The sequence below is a fragment of the Rissa tridactyla genome, chromosome 6 (genome assembly GCF_028500815.1).
Source record: "Rissa tridactyla isolate bRisTri1 chromosome 6, bRisTri1.patW.cur.20221130, whole genome shotgun sequence".
In the NCBI taxonomy this organism is placed as follows: domain Eukaryota; kingdom Metazoa; phylum Chordata; class Aves; order Charadriiformes; family Laridae; genus Rissa; species Rissa tridactyla.
In genome coordinates this window covers 29474149-29495360 of record NC_071471.1, presented here as the reverse complement: position 1 = coordinate 29495360, position 21212 = coordinate 29474149, and the positions used below count along the sequence as shown (strand labels likewise).

Here is a 21212-nt window from a genome sequence, read left to right as displayed (position 1 = left end):
GGTGGTTCTGTCACAGGGACTGGACACCTATAATTCTCATTTTCTTTGCCTGCTCATAAATCCCTGCTGCTCAGCTGCGCCGTTATTCTGCTCGGGCTGCTGCTCTAATCCCCATGGCGGGAGCAAGGCTATGGCAGCCCCTTGCAGGGGAAGCGCTGAGTCACCAGTATCGCTCCAGTGGAGATGAAATGCTGCGTGGGGCTGGTGGCTGCCTGTGCCGTGAAGGAGATTCATGCGCCTACACCTACGGCGGGGGCATGCTGACAAACAGCTCACGGGTGGACGCTGAAAGGCACCGGGTGCCTTGGAAATGCCACTTGTTTGTGGGGGTTTTGCCATCTCGGGTAACGTTTCATGGGGTTTTTGGTGCCTGACAGGCACCAAAGCAAAGGGACAAGTGTTGCCTTTCGATTTTTCTATTTTTTTTTTTTTTTTTGACCCTTCTTCCCAGCTCCCTGCTTTTTGCTGAGGTCAGTGCATCAGCTATGCAGGACTTGGCTGTACTTCATCTGTGCACGGAGAGCCTTGCCTTGCCCCGCAGGCCTCCACAGCCGGCACTTGAGAAGTGCGAAGTTTTTTGTTGCTCACACATCTTCTATCTAGCTGAGCTCCAGATTGGTTTGATCTTGCTGGCTGCCCTCTCGAACCCGTGCCTTTGCTTTTTCTCTAATGCCGGAGCTGCTCTCTGCACGGCGGCCGCCGCTGCCTCTCGTGCACCGGCTTTGCTTCCACGGTCAGTCCCTTTTCTCCCGACCCTTTCCATCTCACCCTGCCGCACGCTGCAGCCGGCCTTCTTTCATCTCCTCCTCTCTGCCTGTGGAAATGCCCTTTCAAAACCCATGGTCGGGCTCATCCGAATCACTGCTTCCCCTCTCATGGCAGCAGGCACCTCACCGAGCCCCGTGCCGTGACGGCAGCCACCGCTGCCTGACCTCTGGGAAGTGACTGCTCTCCCCAGTGCCTCTCTTTCTGACTTTCATCTGTCTTTTTTTCTGCTCAGGCCAGAGGCTGCTGTGTGTGACAAGCCTGACGGTACCGTGACAGCCTGGTCTCAGCCAGGAATGCTGCTGTAACGCAGATAACGACCACAGCGCTGTAAGCCGTGTCCCTGCTATAAGCCGTGTCCCCTGCTCTGCCCCTCATCTGCACAAACTGCAGTCCGGCCTGTCTCCTGTCCACTCTTTGGAGACAAATGAGCCCTCCCAGGGAGAAGGTTTGGTTTGTGTGGCCTCTCCTGCACCTTAGTGGGAACGGTAAAGACTGAAACGTGGCTGTGTTTGTTCCAGCATCGGGCTGACTGCAGTGGGGGTGTTGGACCCATGTGAGCGACAAGGAGGTAAGCTGTAGCTACATCCACCTGTGCCCCTGCCAGCAGCTCAGGAACCACCAGGAGCACTGTCACTCCAGGCTCCCTCCGAGTTCCCAGGGAGCTACGGAGCATCTGTGACTCATCCCAACAGCTTGCAGAGGGCCAGGCTCAAGGAACGGCATACCCTGTAGGAAGGGAAAGTCCTGGGGACAGAGGACCACCACAATCATTGTCTCATGAAGCTTGTACCTCTCAGGAACGATGGTATATTCTTGAGTGGCCCATAGCCTATTCACCACCAAGAGGTCTCCTAGGACCAACCCCCTGCTACAGCTGTGCACTGAGATGCCATGCAGCTTTGTCAGGCGTTGAGTGTCCCAGCATCTCCTCACCCCTCCTGAGGGGCTCAGGGATGTCCCCTATCTGTGCTGTAAGCAGAGCATGGGGAGAGGGAATGGAGACACAGAGTCTCTCTCCTCTTCCCCCAGCACCATGTGTCAGCCTGCCTCACTGGAAAGCGGTCTATTGATCAAGTTCCATTGCCAATGATTTCCCGGAGAAGCAAGCAGTGATTGAAGCAAGGTTTGTGCCTCTGATACATACTTTCCTCCCTGAGGCAATGCACTTACCTCCTGCTCCACCATCAGAACAAGAGGGAAAGGCATAAGCCAGCCCAAGGCTATCATTGCTTTCTAAAAGGCAGAGTGATGGAGATGGCCAACGATGGGCACCAACTGGAGAAGCTTCATCCCTGATCATCCCATTTTGACAATAAAATTACACGTTTTGATAACGAAAGCTTCCACCTGGAGAGCTTGATGAAAAGCATGGGGCGGTGTTGGTTCTAGGCAGGAATTTGCTCTACTGTTCTGCTCCTCTGGAGCTTTCATAAGCAGGTTTCTCTGCTACCACAATAGAAAGAACACCTCTTTCATAATGAATTGCCTTCAACTACCATGAGCCAAGCTTGGGGGTTTTTTTTGTTTTTTAAATGTGGGAGCATAGAAAATTAAATCTCTGTCGGATTTTTTTAAGCAATTATTTTAAGCACTGTGAATAAACAGGGAGTGCCTGACAAACACCTGTTATTTTTCCCATCGTGAGCTTGGCTGCTGCTGAACAGTCAGAAATGCTGCTCTTTACAGGATCAAGTGTGTTTATCTGGCAGAGAAGAATAGGGTTTGTTTTCACTGTGGAATAATGCACTGGCTGCTGTATAAAGTGCAGCACCAACTTTTATCAAATAGGAGGCATGTGTTCCCTGGCTTCCTCCTGGTTGCTGCCAGATTGGCAAGACTCGGTTGTTTCCATCCCAGAACAGGTACCTCAGACCTGGGTAGAATGAACTGGGGACATTTCATGACCCACTTCTCAAAACTTCTGGGTTTGCTGGGAATACGGAGCTGAGCTGAAGTACAAGAATTGGTTCGGATCTGGCCCTTAGCCACCTTCTTAAGAAATTGGGAGGTGCCAAGTCTGGGTCTGAACTTCAGTAGCAGCGAGGTCTATCTTAAAGTCCATATTCCCAACAAACACTGAAAAGTGGAGGTCTGGAAACAGTTCTGGGAGGTTCTCATGATCAACTGCTTCTTCCTTACCCCTTTTCCCCATCTCCTTACATGGGTGCTGCAGGCTGGCAGTATCACGGGGACAGGGCGAAGGAGGTGCTACTTATACAGTAGCATCCAGTGCACAGGCGTACAGAGCAGTGCGAGGACCTGGGGCAGAGGGACTACTGAAGCAGTTGGCTGACTGAGCTGACCTGATTGAGCTGACACTTCCTTCTTTTCCAGCCTTAACCTTTGCTGAAGGTTGTCGCCTGCTCTTGCTCATCTTTCTTCTGGGTTGGGGGGATGCTACAGAGCAGCTGAGCGGGAGCCCCATCTGCAGGGTACGGCCTCAGGGAAGGGAAAGAAGAGGTCAGAGGTGGCTGGGACTCCATGGCAGATGGGACAAATCACAGGGGCTGACAGCAGTGGATTTGCAGCATGCGCTTGGTATTGCAGGTCAGGCTTGAGGTGACCCTACCAGTGACTGTTCCACAGAGACAGTTGAGATTCTGTGTCCTCCTTCCCTCAGGTAGCAACCAACCACCAGCGTTATTTTTCAAGTGTATGTCTCAAGACAGCAAGGCTCTCTAACGAGCTAAGACAAGCACCACATTAGCCCCTAGCAGGGATGGTTTTAGCAGGAACACTTGCAAAGCTAGATTATAACCAGCCAGCAAGAGCTCTGCCTGCTAGGTTTTGCTACTTGTTAGTATGGCAGGAGGTTTTTTTCCTAAATTTTCTTGCTTCTCAAGAGCTCCCCATAAGCCATGGCACATTTTGAAGCTCAGTTAAAGCCCAGAAAAAGAGCACAGGAGAGAGGTGAAGGGGCATTGGGATTTTGACACATCTGAGGGATGGGATGCCATTCAGAGGGACCTGGACAAGCTCCAGAAGTGGGTCCATGTGAACTTCATGGGGTTCAACAAAGCCAAGTGCAAGGTCCTGCACCTGGGTCAGTGCAACCTGTGGTATCAATACAGGCAAGGGTTAATGGTTTAAAACTAAAAAAGGGTTGATTTAGACTAGGTATAAGGAAGACATTTTTTATAATGAGAGTGGTGAAACACTGGAATGGGTTGCCCAGAAAGGTGGTCGATGCCCCATCCCTGGAAACATTCAAGGTCAGGTTGGATGGGGCTTGAAGCAGCTTGATCTAGTTGAAGATGTCCCTGCTCATTGCAGGGGGGTTGGACTAGATGGCCTTTTAAAGGTCCCTTCCAACCCAAACTATTTTATGATTCTAACTCACTCCTGTTGGTGCTTGTGGTTTTGAGCAGCTCAGATACCCACACAGGCGGTTTTCCCCCTTCTCCTACTGGTCTGTTACTGGTTCTGCACTGGACCTGTGCTCGGCCGGTTGAGCTACCCTGAGTAGGACGCAGTGTGGGAACACGAGGTAGAACAGAGGTTTGCACACCAGACTTGCTGGCTTAGCAAAGCACTGCAAGTCAAGCAAAGCTGCCTGGGATCTGAAGAGCTTTGAGGGAAGCAAAGAAACTGTACCAGTTTTGCTCCTGCTGCTCTTTAAAAGTCTCTAGCTGTGAGTATGTAGGCAGTCAGTCTGCATTGCTCATTCTGAGCTCCTGCGTGGTGAGTGGGGACAGCAGGAACCTTTGCCAACTGTTGGCTAGTGGCAGAAAGGATGTTTTTAGTGGTTAAGGTGTAAGACAGGTAGCAGAGACCAGGCTTCCATCCTGGGCGTTGTTACCAGTAAACTGTGTGTGAACAAATCCCTCAGGCCAAAATTTTCATTGCCCTGCCCTTCTGAAAATCAGGCCACGAGTTGCGTAAATATGGGTGTAGGTAGCGAGCAGTAGGCAGCCAGGTTGGAACATTTTGGCTTTAATCCTTGTGCCTGAGTTACCTCATTTATAAAATGGGAATAATTCTCTGCTACCTCGAGGGATGCTCTGAAGCACAACTCTATTGATGCTGGTAAAGCATGTCCCAGCTCGTTGGATAGCTATTATTCTACACTTGACAGAAATTGGATATGGCAGAGCTGAACAAGTGCTCTTGGTGTCATTTTCTCTGTTGCCACTGGACACCCTTGAGTCACAATTCCTGCCTCCCCCTGCCACCCCCTGCAGTGAGACAGAGCAGACTAGGTGCACTTTTGGCATTGCCACAGCTCCATGTTGCTGCTTTAAAAAACCCGCGTGTCCCAGTAGCTCTGCCCCTGCCTGTCACTGCAGCAGGGTACCATGACTGGCAATAGAACATGCATTTTTCCCCCTGGGAAGGGAGATAAAGGCTTGCCAGGACACTCTTAAGGGTGACTTTGGAAGCTCTTCCTGTCAGGAACAAATTGGGTTTATATCTTCTCAAGTTTACGCAGTTTTCTTTCTTGTAGCATGAACCCAGCATGTCTGCTGTGGGGCCAGCTGCACGTAGAAGCCAATTAAAAGAGCACATTGGTTCAGAACAGCTCTGGATTTGGATGTTCTTCTTCTGGGATAAAAGGGTCTCTTCCTCTACCTAGCATGAGCTGTTGATAACAGGAAGCATTCCTGTCAATTTCCCATATAGACAAATCCTTAATTCATCCCATGATTTCCACATCATTTTCATAGTCAGCAGCAAGACACTCTTTCTGATGAAACTGTGCTCCATCTTCTTTTTCCTCAGCACCCTGTCTCAGACGTTCCTAGGAGAAACACAGATGATGCATCATTTTATGTAAGAAACATGCTTTTATATTTCAAAACCTCTACTGCAACATTGCTATTTGCACAATGCAAGCAGAACAAATACCTCAAAACCTTACACTTAGAGTCGCTTTCCAATTTAAATCATAAGATGCAGAGAGTAAGACTTTTTAGTTGAAAAGGAACTGGCTGCTTGATTTTCATCTTCAGTCCTGTTGCAAACTAAAGCGTAGAGGAAATCTTGAGAGAAGCGTGTTATCCTAGGATTCCCTCTTTGGCCTCATCCTCAGGGTGAGGTGATTTAAGTTTGGATGCCTATCTTCAATTGCAGCTGCTCTATCTTCTGAGTTTCAGCCCTCACCATAATGACAAATGAACCTCCGTGCCCACCTTTGCACCCAACTGGTTTCATATCAGGTAGTTTCACTGCCCACACATTGGTTAGATAAAAGAGGAGTCTTCGGCTCTTTTGCAATCCTCTTACCTCCTCAGAAACCTTCTGCAATCTGCATTGTCTTGAACAAAGGGTGAGCTAAAAGATGAGTGGGATACTTCATTATAACCTCTGGCTGTGCAATGAGTCACACCTGTGATTTTGAAATGCAAAATAATAAATTAAGAGGGCAGTAGTGAGATTGAGCTGACAACCTGATAATAAAAATACTGGGCAACTTGTCAAGTTCAGCTGAGTAACCAAAGAACGACACTTTCTGCCAAGCACAGGCAAATGAAAGGCTCTCTTTGCTGCGCTGTTGTCGTGTTGTGGCCAACAGCAATGTCTAGTGGTTCAATAAAATGTAAACACCAGCTATATTTTCTAGAGCCAACTTATTTTTTTGTCCCCGTGGAGCAGGAAGGTTGGCATCTAGGAGTCTGAAGTAAGGAATGAGAGTTGGGACTCTTGGCTTTGTCTTATGTTTGTGCCAACACAAAAACCTCTATGACTCAGTTTACCTAAATGTAGACGGCTTTATAAGTGGGGTTTAGAAAAGTTTAATTACTGTTAGTCTGATTCTCAGAGGGAAGGCACTGATAAATATTCTTTAAGTTTGTTTGTTTATTTATCATCATATGCAGTCATTTCACTGCAACTGTAAAACTAACCGTCAAACTCTTTTCTTAATTTACTTCATTTGCTCACTGGTAGAAGACTGTGCGGTGTGGGGCTCTCTATGCTGAGCCAACGGAGTGTACACAACGCTGCAAAGCCCTAACGCAACGTATTGCCAACACCTTGGGATGCAACTCCATGAACTAGCTTTGCAGAAGAAGGAACAGCAAAATGCCATCCTCCCACCATCATCGGGGTTCAACAGGAGTTTAACATCCTTTACATGGCGATGCCTTTTTCAGAAAACAAAAAAGAAAAAGGAAAAAAAACCACTCTGATTGGTAGGGAATCGGAATTTGGGTAAGAAACAATGTCCTTCCCCACAGAAAGAACAAAAAAAGGAAAAGACTTGTCACCAACATGTCTTCTTTGAGTGACTGGATGAATAGGTATTTGCTACCAGGAAAGCCAGGCTCCTCTGCTGTTCTGGGCAAAGAGCTCACTCTCTTTGTCTGTGAGGGGGAGGAATGCTCTCGATGTTTCTTCGGAGAAAGGTGGGGCTGCAGCTGTGTAACTGGGGTGTTCACGTGGAGGTTTGGCACGACCCAAAATTGTCATCAGGACAAAACCTTCCCCAAACGAACCAGAAAACTTGATGAAGTAAAATCCCTACTGAAATCACACATAGTAAGCTACTCTCAGTAGCACCTGGGAATGCTTCTACCACAATCACAAGATTTCTGGTCTTAAGAGTAAAAAATAGTTTTAAAAAAAAAAATAAAATCTGACTTTTTTCTCTTTTTCTATCATTCCAATAAATATGGTGTTGGGAATGGACATTTTGGTGTGAGGCAGAGGCACTGCGTTGCTTGTAACTGGCCAAAGTACAGGTTATTTTATTTCTTGGATGCTGTAAGCAGGAGCTCTTGGCTTTTGAGCATTGCTGATACAAAACAAAGCACTGGAGTTTTCGCCCATCACTACAATTGCACATTTAGTTTCATGATGTGACATCTTGGCTGAGCCTGTGTATGCTATAATGTCTGAAATAATGACATTGCCAGCCAAAGGGATAGCAATGACCGAACTGCTGAGGATGTACCCATTTGGACCAGCTGTGAGCTGGAGAACAGTTCGTGGGAGTGGATGGGTGATTTCCTTGCGCGTACAAGCATCTCTGACCCAATCAGCGCTATTCCCACTGGTCATTTTTCTGTCTTCAGTTTCCGAGTTTGTTAGGCTTGCTGGGTGCTGGATACTGGATACTGCAACAACAGAGACAGATCTAGATTGTGTCGAGTTGGCAAGTGGAGCGTGCCATTTTTAGCAAGAAGTATATCTTTTTACACTGCAGCAAGATAATTGATGTATTACAGCAGATCAGCACCGTCTTGAGGGATGTGGTGCCATGGGGCCGTACCCCAGTGTCACTCACAACCTCGTGGTCATATTACATACTGTAATAGTACATGCCTGTGTCTGTATTTTATAAAAACAGCTCCAGGTCAGGATGCCAAATTGTGATTGAAGTAAGTGAAACTGGCATTTAGAGGAAAGACACAAGGAAAGAGTTCAGGCCATCTTCTTGGACGTAGAGTGGTGATGGAAAGGTGAACAGGATAGATGGCGGTTGCTGTATCAGATACCTGGCACTGCTCAGCCTTGACTCTGCCATGGCATTTTATCCAGAGACCTTAAGAGTAGTTCTGAACCCTGGATGATCACCCACACTTTCCCAAGCGTGTATGTGGATTTAATCCAATGGGATGTAGAAAAGCCCATCAGACACATGTCTGTAGTGAACAACCCTTCAGAAGGTGTCATGGCTACTCTTGCAGCCCGTTTGTCTAACTCCTCGTACTGAATGGCCATGTACTTCTTTACAACGAGGGGCATCCACCAGCATGACCAGAGAGAGACTCGAATTCATACTCTTACCTATGCAGAGAGACATCTCTATTTCTCCACTGCTGCTGCCTGCCAGGGAGTGCAATAGATTAAGCAAGATGTTACCTTCTGTCACCAAGGACAATGTGCTCTTGGTAGTCAATTGCTTTTGGGAAGCCCTGGAGGCTGGACATGCTTCTCATTTCAGCAACCTGGAGTGAACATGGAAAGCACCTGGCTACTGTGGCAACAAGGGTTGTAAACAAATAGAGACTTGACTGGGAGTTGCCACTGCGATCCTGCACATCGCACGGGAGTTTAAATGAGATACAAAGCAAGGCACCTCCTATTACTAAGGAAAACTCAAACCACCATTTGTCCCTGCATGGTTCTGGTTCTAGTGACAACACACGCAGTCGAGAGATGGTTTGGAATGGAGGATTCTCTGGGCCTGATGCAATATTCTCACCCTGGGATCAGATTAGTCCTAACCCAGGATCTTATGCAAATCCAAGGCTGAAGGAAGCTAGAGAATGAAATAAGAGAAAATCCCCGTGATCAAGGTTGCTGATAAAAGCAACTGCCTCCAGCCGGTGAGCAGCACCGCCCACAGCCTGGCTTCTGGCATGCCAGGCTGGGCAGAGGCTCAGGTGGCTAATGACAGTCCAGCACGGTGAGTGCGCCCATCGGGTAAGAGCATAACAGGATGTTGTCCCATCCCACGCACCGAACAGCTCCATCTGAGCAAGCAGGAGGCCATGCCAGAAACGTGGACAGACGCAAACATCTATTACACACCATACGCGGGGAGTCCTGGGGCAGCCATACTAATCCCAGCTGTAACGGCTGCGTGTAGTGGCTGAGTGTAGGCACCATGCAACCCTCCATTTTCCCGGGTAGAAATTTTCCTGGTTCCTTGCTAGGTATCGTTTGTTCAGTGCATTACACGTCTCCTTTCTAGCATGGACAAGATTTGGGAGTTAAGAAGGTCTCCAGGGTGACTGTGTCTCCTACCTGCTTAGAGGCTGTGCATACAGAGAGTTTGCTGTGGCATCCCTTTAGTGAGAAGGGATCTACTCTAGTTATTATTAGGAATGGAACCAAGTCCCACAATTGTTTCACGTGAGCTGATAAAAGCCACGCACATGGCAGTGTTTTTCTCCTGCACTCGATGCACAGGGTACGTGCTGCAGAGGGTGCACGTAGAAGCAGAAGGCACTGCAACTGCACAAACAACGAAACATTGTGATCCCTGTTAATTGTCCTCCCAACCTTCCCCGGTGCCTTACAGACGCTTGATAGCTGCTCAGCAAAGCCAACTGCACGTCCTACCCGCACAAGACTCTTCGTATCTGGTATCAGCGTGACTAAGACCAACTTGCCGGTTCTGTCACCATTCCCAAGAAACTTTCTCCCAAAGGGAGTCAAGACACAGGGCCGCAATGGCAGGTATTTCTCCCAATTAAGCAAGTCAACAGCGCTATGTTGCTGGTTGACATTTAGAGCACAGCAGAGCAAGACAGATTGGAGGAAGATGTTGCAAGCTTGTTTATGTTGGCAGTTGGATGGGGTTGCGAAAAAGCCCTAAGAGAAAGTAACAAACAAAGGGTGTGCCTTGAGAGGAGGCTGAGTTCAGAAACCTTTGCACAATGCATAGGCAACACGTGCAAGAGCCAGGTGATTCAGAGCTGCCTTTCCTACGCTCTTGTGACCTAAATCCTCCAACAAAAGGGACTAGTACGTGCAAATATGAGAAGTGCCTCCTGGCCTTTGGACCTGGTGTTTCCAGGAAGAGTTCTTCCTCCTGGCCTTGCTGCACAGAATTGCACGCTTAGGTGCAGCATGGTACGTTTTTTAGGGATTTTAGGCATTCAAGTCTCAGGGATTGTCTAAAACCAGACTTGGGGGTAGTGTCCCAGTATTTTAATCTTCGTGTAGCTGGGTTCCTTATAACATAAAGCTGCTCTTTACATTGCGTCTTGTAAGTTGGCCCTTGGATAAAGATTTTAGATTCTTTCCATTTTTTGTTTTTCCAAAATAGGAAACAGCTCCTGTTTGCCTGGGAGAGCAGGGGGTTAGTAGTCCATGCTCAATGTGATGCTTTAAGAAGTCTTCTCTCAGTTCTTTGCAACTTCTTTTGGAGCTCCAGGAGCTAAGGGCAGGTGTTCCTCAGTCCTTTGTTTTAACCCACAATATTAGTTACCCTTCCATCTGCTGTGGGAGCTCCTCCATAGCACAGTGCTGTGTCACTTCACAGAAAAAATTTCTCAGCCCAGGTTATTTCCTGGGAGGAGTGTTCGTGAAACAACTATGAGTTTTTTAATGCCTTTGGGGACCTCTTGAGAGGTCGGTCACAGCTTTCTACCATTATGGAAGAGACTTTCTCTCCATCTTGTATGGCCAAGAGAAGATCGCACACGGATGCTGACTCGGTGCTACAGAGAGGCGTTGTGTCATGAGGCACCGACGAGGCGAGATGATGCAGTGATGTCATGAGGGTGGAATCTGCATATCCTGCTGGAATAAACAGTTGAACGCCAAGCTGAGCTCCTCCATCACCTACTGCGTTCTTAGATCTTTTTGCCATCTTGTTTGTGATTCAGCCTTTTGAGACACCTGGTATTTGTCTGGTTTTTCCCACTACTGAATCACGTTCTCATTTGCACTTATTCCTTGCCTGAATTTCCACAATCAGTGTCTAGACGGATACCGCTGCTTTGCAAGGAAGGCAGGTGAAAAAGCACATTTTTACTCCTGAGGATCTCAGAAGCTTTTCTGAAAGGCAGGAAGTACACTCTCTTCTTTGAACAACATACAGACTATCTAAATCAGACCACAGCATGGGCACAGATAGGAACACAGTGTGTAGAAAATACAATATTCAGGTAGGGCAGCCAACGCAGCGCTCGACTATGTCTTAGTCTCTGTAAATCAGCCGGGTGTCTCGCAGGCAGAACAGCATAAATAAGGTCTCCAGAAAGCACTCAAATACAGCGAAAGAAGAAACTTTATGAATCAGCTCGGTGTGTATTGAGGTCAGCGAGGAGGAAGGCAGGAGGACATTAACATGAGAAGAGTCATTTATTAAAACACCGCAGCCCTGAGAAAGAAGGGTAGGAATTGTTGATTTCAGAGATCATGTGCAACAACTGCCAGACAGGGGACTTCCCTCCTCTCTCCTGGAGTATGACCTCCACTCATACTCTAGCTGTTCTGTTTTATATCTGTATGTTGTAGCTCCCAAACCCTCAGAGCTGAGTTCCTCCACAATATTTTTATGTAATGCATTTATTTTAACAGCTTCCCTACATAGACTGTGTGCAGTTCTTTGGGGACAAGGCCATTTTTCAAAGTTAGTGCCGCAGAGACAATAAAAAAGAGTTAAAACAGATTAGAGTTTTGACTCTTACTATATATCAGGGAAATCTTACTGCAAGCCTCAGACAGATGCACAGTAAAAAGGCTAAGCATGCTGCTTTTGTGATATATTTGCCTGAAATTGCTAGAAGACTCATCTAACTTTTCCTTGTTTGCACTTCAGAAACAGATTGCTTCACTTCTTGATCCAAAGTTTGAGCAGGTCACGGTTGAAAAACGGCAAACCAAGGGGCATTGGCCGATAATCATGTAATTGAAAAAAAAAAAAATTCTTTTTTTCCTTTTTTTTTTTTTAGTGTATTTTGACAGCACATAAATCATTGTAGCTTTACAGATAGTTATAATGCTGTAGCTCTGCTCCCAAGATTTTAAGGCAAAGCTTTGCAATACGAGGCGTGAACATCAGCTGAGCCATGGTAACTATCACTGTCAGCTTAGCTGACAATAAAAGCAGGTTAAGCTAAATTGCATAGACTGCAAGCCCATGCACCGCGAAGTGACACTGGGTTTGTTTGTTACGGGCTAAGAGGGAGCACATGGAGAGTTACCACAGCTCAGCTGATATATGGTAACTTGTTAAGCTTGTAAATCTTGAGCCCCTATTTTCTAATTTAGACCTGACACAGGAAATGGAAGACAATAATTAATGAGTGGAAGAGGAGATATGGCTTTACAATAGAGAGAGATGGTGAGATAACCTTATTACATATTTCATTGGATCTTTTACCAAACAGATGATAGACTCATTATAAAGGGTGCACAGAACAAAGGGAACATTGACATTTAAAGAGATTCTGCTCCGGAAAGCAGCCACAGAATTGGCATGATGGGTTTCCGTGACTTTTGTGTTTGGTTTTTGGGTGAAGGAACAGCTTTGTGTCTATTAGACCTGCAAACTGTTGCAATGTGGGAGTTACACTGATTTTGAGTCCGATGAGATTTTGGTCTTGAAGGATGTTATGTTTCTCTCTTCTCTTTTTTTCCCTTTTGTTTTTTCTCTCTCTCTTTTTTTTTTTTTTCCATGAAGGCCAGGTAGCAGCAGCTTTTCCTCCATTGTTTTCTTTGTTTTGTTTTTCTCATTTGTTCACAGGGTAGGGCTGTTTTTCCTGCTATATTGTTGCTGCTTCAGAGCTGCCTACACACAAGCTTATCTCAGCTTAGTTCAACCAGTGTGAACTTTTGCATTTGATGCTCTTTATCAACTGTAGAATGTCTTATCCTTGTTCATTTAAAAAACTTTTCTGACCAACCAGAGCTGAAAAAACAGCTCTATGGATACTTAAATAAGAGGGTCTGCACAGCCTTGCGCCCTGATTTAGTTAAAATGTCTTAAAGCTGCATTCTTTTAAATTAGTGTCATTTGAGATGCACACGACAGGTTGGAAATACCAGGCAGGGCTTGTACAACCTATTGTCTTGGAGTTGTATCCTCAGTGAGGTATAGTAAAATCCTTTGCTTTGAGTGAGGTTGGAAAATAAGAATTGAAATGCTTGTAAGCTCAAAGTGTGTAAGTGCACGGGTGGAATCAGAGGAGCGACAATACTGGAATAAGTACACGGGGTGAGAGAAAACCACGTCTGGCTCAGTGTCACATCTCCAGATGTGTTTCCTCACCCCATCTCTCCAGCAGAGCACCCTTGGCAGACCCCGTGGTTCCCTGAGTGTCTTCAGGAACAGCGGGTGCTGCCCAGGTGCATTTGGGATCGCTTGGAACGTGACACCTTTTAAGCTAGCTTAAATCAGGCATAAAATCCTGTAGGTAACACCCAAACAAAAGGCTCCAGTGAGGCCATTTTGCTCTTTCTAAAATGACGCTTCTCAGAATTTGGGTTCAAAGGAAATTGCAACTTTCCGGTTTGATTCAGGAAAACATGAAATGTCTTATTTTTCTGTGGAACAGAGATTTCGGCGTTCATTCAGCTCAGCCAGCAGGTGAGGAGAAGCTTAACAGTAGCACACAGAGTCAGTGGCCACCGCAGTAATCCCTTGAGCAAAGAGCACACGAGGCTGGAAAGCTCTGAAAGGGAAGTCAGAATGACCCTAGCAGAAAACCTTTCCTAAAGGAAACCACATCTGTTCGAGCTGGCATGCAGGACTGTTCTCAGGAGGAGCGAGATGCAAAGTTCAAGGGAACTGCCTGCGAAGACACACCGTGACCGCGCTGGGGTTGTATAATGAGCCTCGGCGCGAGGAAGCTCTTTGTTCTATTTACAAATCCTTGTATTACTGACAAGGAAACTTCGGTGGCTGCCTTCCAAAGGCAACAATGAAGAAAGAAAGAAAGGTGGGTTTTTCTTTGTCTTGCAGCTCCCATAAATCCCTTCCTATTCTGAAATGTGATTTTTTTTTTTAAAAAAAACTATTTTTCCCCCCCCCATGCATAACCCCACTGCACACTTTACAAGTATAATTACAAAGCAGTCAAACGTGGGAGCAGTAACGAAGAGTGCATCAAGGAACGCTGAGCCTATTTGTTTGAAAACTCCACAGGTGCTGGCTACAGCTTTGAAACACCAAGCTTATTGTGGCTGAAGAATATTGTTTCAGCCATGAAAAGGTCAAATACCAGCGAACATTCTTGGATATTATGTGAGATTTAAGTTAGACTTGTTCCTCAACGGCAACCTTATAAACCAGCTTCTCTGATACAGAAGTCCCCAAACCCTGAGAAAACTCGGGGTGAGATTGGAACACCAAGGAAGAGGATAGAGCAGAGGTCGGAAAATCACGAATAATGCAGAGAAAAGGAATAGGGAATGATTTATCTCTGTTTACTATAGCGCGAGAATACTGATTTTCATTTAGGAAAAAAAAAAATCACAATCATTTTTCTGTGCAGCAACAGGCTCTCATTAAAGAGATTTCACTAAGCCAATCTCTGGGACTCTGCCTCTGCCACTCAGACACTTTTCTCTGCTCCTCAGTAAATATTTAGACTGAATGGTGTAGAGCTGTAATGTCCTCTGGGAATTAACCCTTGGTACCCGTTACTAAATCCATACTGTAATATTTACTGGTGAACAGTTTGGCTGTAGACTAAAACCAAGCTGCAGTCCTTACGTTGTTGGTATTCAATGACAAACTTATTCTGCGAGATCTGCATCTTCATTTTTAGCTATTAACAAGTTCCCATTTAATTTCCTAGGTATTTGGGGGGAAAAGCCATTCATTTGGTAAAAGCATAATACAAAGAACTACAAGATAGGGATAGTCCTTCTGAGTCTTGTTCAAACTCCATTTCAGACATCAGGAGTCCTTTATCTCAGCTCTCTATCTAGGAAAATATTTACCCATTTTAATGACCTAATCACAGGAAGGGGCCAGGGCCCTATTTTTCTAGTTTGCCTGCCTGTCTCATCGTGGGGTGAGGCTTGATGCAGGGTGTGTACCAGTCCCAGATCCTTATGCAGAGCTTGCAGTTGGTGTCCAACACCAACAGTGTCAACTGGTGCAATGCTCTGGGTGGCCATGACAGAGTCCCAGTGCTTTCAAACACTTACTTGTGACATTCAGCTTCTCTGTCAGCGCCTTGTTACCACGTGTGCAGAGTGGCCACCTCATCTAGGCATCTCTGGAGCAACACCACCGTAGCTACAGCAAGGCCGAGTAGCTTATTGTTCCTCCCTGAAGGTAAAGAATGAGTGAAAGGTCTTAAAGGGAAGGCACTGGAACCAGTCTGTTTAGGACAAGTGGTGACCAGTGACGAGTGGTGTTCCTCAGGAGTTGGTACTGGGACCGGTACTATTTAACATTTTTGTTGATGATTGAGTACACCCTCAGCAAGTTTGCCGACGACACCAAGCTGTGTGGTGAGGTCATTGTGCTGGAGGGAAGGAATGCCATCCAGAGGGATCTTAACAGGCTTGAGTGGTGGGCCCGTGCAAACCTCCTGAAGTTCAATGATGCCAAATGCAAGATCCTGCATGTGGGTTGAGGCAATCCCAAGCACAAATACAGGCTGGACTGCAAATGGATTGAGAGCAGCCCTGAGGAGAAGGACTTTGGGGTCTTGGTTGATGAGAAGCTCAATATGAGCCGGCAATGTGTGCTTGCAACCCAGAAAGCCAACTGCATCAAAAACAGCATGGCCAGCAAGTCAAGGGAGGTGATTCTGTCCCTCTGCTCTGCTGTGGTGAGACTATGTCCAGGAGTCCTGTGTCCAGCTCTGGAGCCCCCAACATAAGAAGGGCACGGACCTGTTGGAGTGAGTCCAGAGGAGTGCCATGAAGATGATCAGAGGGCCTGGAGCACCTCTCCTATGAGGACAGGCTGCGAGAGTTGTGGTTCAGCCTGGAGAAGGCTCCGGCAAGACCTTATAGAGGCCTTCCAGTACTTTAAGGGGGCCTACAGGAAGGATGGGGAGGGACTCTTTATCATGGAGTGGAGCGGTAGGATGAGGGGTAATGGCTTTAAGCTGAAAGAGAGGAGATTTAGATTAGATATTTGGAAGAAATTCTTTACTGTGAGGGTGGTGAGACACTGACACAGGTGGCCCAGAGAAGTTGTGGCTGCCCCATCCCTGGAGGTGTTCAAGGCCAGGCTGGATGGGGCTTTGAGTAACCTGGTCTAGTGGGAGGTGTCCCTGCCCATGGCAGGGGGGTTGGAACTAGATGATCTTTAAGGTCCCTTCTAGCTCTAACCATTCTATGATTCTGTGACAAAGACAGAGCAGGAGAGAGCTCAGATGAAGTCTTGGACGTTCAAAGAATTGAGCTGGCTGGTTCTGGAGTGTTCCCACAAGAGAAGATGCAAGCTGATCTCTCTGATTGTAATAAGATAGGGTGGGAACGGTTATATTCTTAGGTTGCTGGTTTCCTTAAACCCTCCTTCTCTGTAATGCTAAATAAAACAAATACTTCAAGGATATAGGTCATTATCCTTGGTCAGCTGCCCAAAAGGGAGGGAACAGAGGGTGGTTAACAGCTGACACATGGGTGTAGCCACCTTTTGATTTAATAGTGGAGAAAAGTGGCATTTTTCAGCCTACGCTTGGGAAGGGTGAGATCTTGAACACGTGAGATGGGCCTCCAGAAGTTCTGCAAATGCTGGAACCGTGTGGCTGAAACATAGGCAGGATAATGCAAATACCCACTGAAAACTTTTTTCCCCTGTGGTAGCTGTGGGCCTGAAAAATACAGGTGATGCCGAACTGTCAGCCTTCCTGAAGCTTCCTGAAGTTTTGAAGCCATTTGAGCCTTTCTAAAAGCTCTGTGCAGAACGGGTATTTGTAAGTGCATTGCTTCGTGCTCAAAAGGTCAGTCTGGAGTGCCAGCCTTTGCTTGGAACGTTACCATGCTCCTGCAGCTGTGGTGGGTCTATAGCATCAAACAAGTAATTGAAGTAGATGTGTCCTGCAAGAGGGGGAAGGATACATGTAAGTGGCTCTGACATCTTAGGCGCTTCCCAAGGCACCAGCGAGGTCCCGAGGTTTCTCCATTGCAGCCATCTCGTAATAGCTGTGCTCAAACTCAATGTTCTCGGGTAATTATGCTGAAGGGAGGGGAAGATGGCGCTCCCAGTGCACGTTTACTCTCAAATTGTCCGCTAGATTAGAGGCAAGCAATTTGGAAGAGATCTATGAGCAATCTGGTTTAGCTCTCTGTAGACATTCCTCTCCAGCCGCAAGCAGCTCCAGCCCAGCTCCAGTGCCAGGGATCTGTCACCTCACTGGCAGCGGGGCTGGGCTGGCTCCTCGGCGATCCAAATTGTCGATGGTGTGAGAAAATGTGCGCACAGGGATGGCTGAGCCCAGGGCTGCTGGGGTGCCCTGCGTTGCCTCTGCATCCCACAGAGGGATGGAGCAGATGGAACAGCCTGTGGGTGGAGATGCTGTTGGACAAGGTCAACCACACAGGTTATAACTGGCCTATAAAAATTCTTGATTCAGTCTATACTTATGTGCTATAAGGTATACAGAGCTCTTAGGGTAACTAATGGAGGTAGCGAGTCCATCACTTTATTATCCGAGAGCGTTCTCCCAGAGGCTGGGAAGGGCTGTTGTCTCTTTTTATAGATGGTACACTGAGGCACAAAGCTCCAGAGTCACTGGGGAGGAACACGTTGGATAAATGTTTCTCATTAGAAAATGTTTATTTGTCAGACATGATTCCTTCCATGTTGTGTCTGTGGGAGTGTATCCATTTCAGCAAGACACTCTAGGAAACGTTTTCTTGGAATCAGCATGGATTTTCTAGCCAAAATGGTCTTCTGTTGTGGCATGGTCATTCCTGGGGTGGCTGGGAGGCTGCAGGTCAGGTCTTGGAGCTGGGGCTGGCAAGATGGAGAATTAAAGCAGGCAGAATTGTGCCCTTATCCTCAGTCGTTTCTGGCACTGAGATTTGTTTTTCATTGCGTGCTTTTTGTCCGTTATTACAAGGCAGAAAAGTCCTCCAAAAATGTTGAGAAGTCCTGTTTTTGTCACAGTAGAGATGGGAAAGCTTCCAGACTCTCCAAGATATTGGCAAATGGCGGAAGCTGCTTCCAGCTCAGCTCAATCTGCAACGTTCCCAAGGTCCCACATCTGTTCTGTTGCAGAGCAGAAAACTTAACCCATTTCCTACAAAGAAAATGGTGGTACACAGACTGCCTAATCACGTAGCTGAGAATGGGCAAAGCTGGCAATCAAGAACTAGAGACCCAGCAGCCATGTCCTCTCCTTTTGACTTTATTGTCCTCTGTTTACAAGATGGTATGTCAGATTGGTCACACCCCTCAATTCTCATCCCTTATACCAGCTTAAACTCTTGATTTTTTGAGGCTTTAAACTATTTAGGACCTCTGTAGGAGATGGCTACGGAATTTGAAGCACTCCATGGGAGACACCTCCTGAGCCAGCAAATCCAGACCTTTGCTATTGCACAGGGCTCTATTTTATGGCATGGGATTTGGACCTACCTGGAGCGTCCACCTCAAGTTACTTGTCTTTGGCATTAGCCAAACTACACAGCTCTTGATTTCTTAAACTCTTCCCAGTAATCCTGTAGTTCTTCCCTCAAGTCTGTCCAAAGCTCAGGGAAATGGAAATGTCCAGGGGCCAAGCAGAGAGTTCAAGTTTTGTTCAGATGAAAATCGTCAAGAGAAAGAGCGTGCTACCTCTGAGCAGGGAGGCCAGGAGGTCACTGGCTTATTTTGCAGTCTTGTCAAACAACTCCTCTCTGATCTGATGTTCACCACAGCTCAGACTGGTTTTCATCCAGAACAGCTTTTCACGTATTTTTTTTTTTCTGGTGAATTATTTCTCTTATTTTTCACCGGGGGTAATCTAATTTTCTCTTCTCTTCCCTTCCTAATATTTCGTATCTCCCTCGGTGTCTCTGTACTACACCCATCTCCCCTGATTGAAGGAGTTACATGTGAAATTCACAGTTGGCATTTCTAGCTTGCAGAGATTATATTTATGTGGCTGTACACATTTTTATGTGCTGTAACTCTATTTACTTTAGAAGAAGAGCCCACAGGATTGATGAGTGAGGCAACATATTTAAAATATACATCTCGTAAATGTGTTAATGACTATATAGGCTATAGGTCCCTGTGGAAATAAGAAGAGGCATTCTTTTAATAAACAATGGAGCGCATCCAGTTTTTCTTCCTACTTAAGTTATTTCCAGCACATTCACTAAAATGCTACCAGATTCAGTAATATTTGTCTCTTTCTTGGCTTCTTACATTCATAGCTTTCTTCCTTGACAACAAGTCCAAGATTTTTTGGAGCCAAAGCAGGAATGATGATGTGTTTTTGTTGTTGTTGTTCTTCTAACCAGCTGTCTCTGCTCATCTTGCTGTCACTAGGAGAAGACATCTGCTTAGTATAGTCAATATTTTTGCTTTGATTCTCAACAGGGAGGTCAGAGCCTATGCAAAAATGTCCCCCGAAATATTTGTGATCGCAAATATTTCTTTTAAGACTGGGGTACTTCTTTGTTAAAGAATTTGACCAATTCCCTTCCTGTAAAACAAAGCACTCGCTATTTCAGTGCTAAAATCTAGACATGAGATATTCACCATTAGCGAGATACCGTGCAAGATACCAGATGGTGTAAAACACAAGGTCTAGTGACTTCTGCTTTAATTATATCACATCGCTTTGATGAGATACTACAAACCTTCTTTTGTTCCCCCCACTACGCTGAGACCCAGAGTGAGGACTCTTAATGAAATTGTCAACTTCTTTACCAATTCTATGTGTTAATTTCATCAAAATTTATTAGAAAAATGGAGTAGTGCTAGTTATGGCTTCCCTGTGGCCACAGAGCTCCAGGCAATTCTTTCTTCTAGGCATTAACAACCCTCCTTCCTCATTAACTAAAGATCCAGTCTAGCAAAACACTTCAATCCTTAAATCCACCCCTGTTCAACAGAATGCTTAAACCTAAGCCAAAATCTCTCTGGACTCAAATTGGATTTAAGTATGTCCTTAAAATTAAGTATGCTACACTGGCACGTTGCTCAACTGCACTTCTCAGCATTGGGATTTAGCAGTTTTACAAAGCTTTACCATTCCTTCCAAGTGGACGGAGGTGGATGTGGATGGAGCAGAGCCTGAAATGGGTGCAGGGAGGTTTATACTTTCCTGAGCTACCCAAAACTCACGGCGGCGAACTGCGGAATGATATTAATTAGATAGGACTGATTGACAGGTAAAACCGAGCATCTAGTGAACCACGTGCATCTCAAAGATGGGTACAGAGATGCAGGGCCTGATGATGGTCACTATTTCTGATATACTCCCGGAAAAGTTGGGGAGGTTGTTGGAAATTATTTCTCTATTTCTCGTCAGCGAAGATTCCCTCGGGGTTCTGGCCCAGACTCGATCACTGTCAGTGATCTGTGATTTAGTAATGCCGGCCCAGTACGTGCCTTGCATTCCTGTCTGGATGCAAACATACCTGCAAAATGGGGAATGACAAACCTTGGCCCACTGCTCTTCCTAGATTCCTTCCACCAGGCAGCAAGCACATGTGTATCTCTAAATCAGAAACATGCACCCTGGTTGGATATGAATTCAGACTTGCAGGTTGAGTCTTTTCTCTCCTGCCTGACTCGTATCCATGCTGGCATTTCCTCATTCCTTCCCAGGTGCCACAGGAATTATATTGCTGTGAGCTCAGATTTTGCATGTGCTTCCAAGAATACCCTTTGGAGAACGCAGGGTCAAGTGCGCCGCTGCAGCACGTGTCTTGATGGAAATGGGTGTCCTCATGGCGAGATGGGTGAAAAGTGCTGCGGTTTGGGGCAGAGGAGTCTCCAGTTGATCTAAGACGCTAATTGCATCTGATCTTTGTCTGAAAATTAGGTGGTAACTCTCCCAAGAACACGTGCTTAGTGTGTTTTCCAGCCTCTTTGGCTTTTACCCACGGAAGGATTAGTTCACCAGGTGGGCGACTTT

The 21212-nt window shown here is 46.3% G+C and overlaps 1 long non-coding RNA gene across 1 annotated transcript in view; it reads left to right on the top strand.

Moving 5' to 3' along the window:
• Positions 1-1641, top strand: part of LOC128911711 (uncharacterized) — a 34049-nt gene extending 32408 nt beyond the window's left edge. The window contains exon 3 of the long non-coding RNA XR_008467142.1: positions 1001-1641. This is a non-coding gene — a long non-coding RNA (uncharacterized LOC128911711). The remainder of the gene's footprint in view (positions 1-1000) is intronic.
• The last annotated feature ends 19571 nt before the right edge of the window (positions 1642-21212 follow it).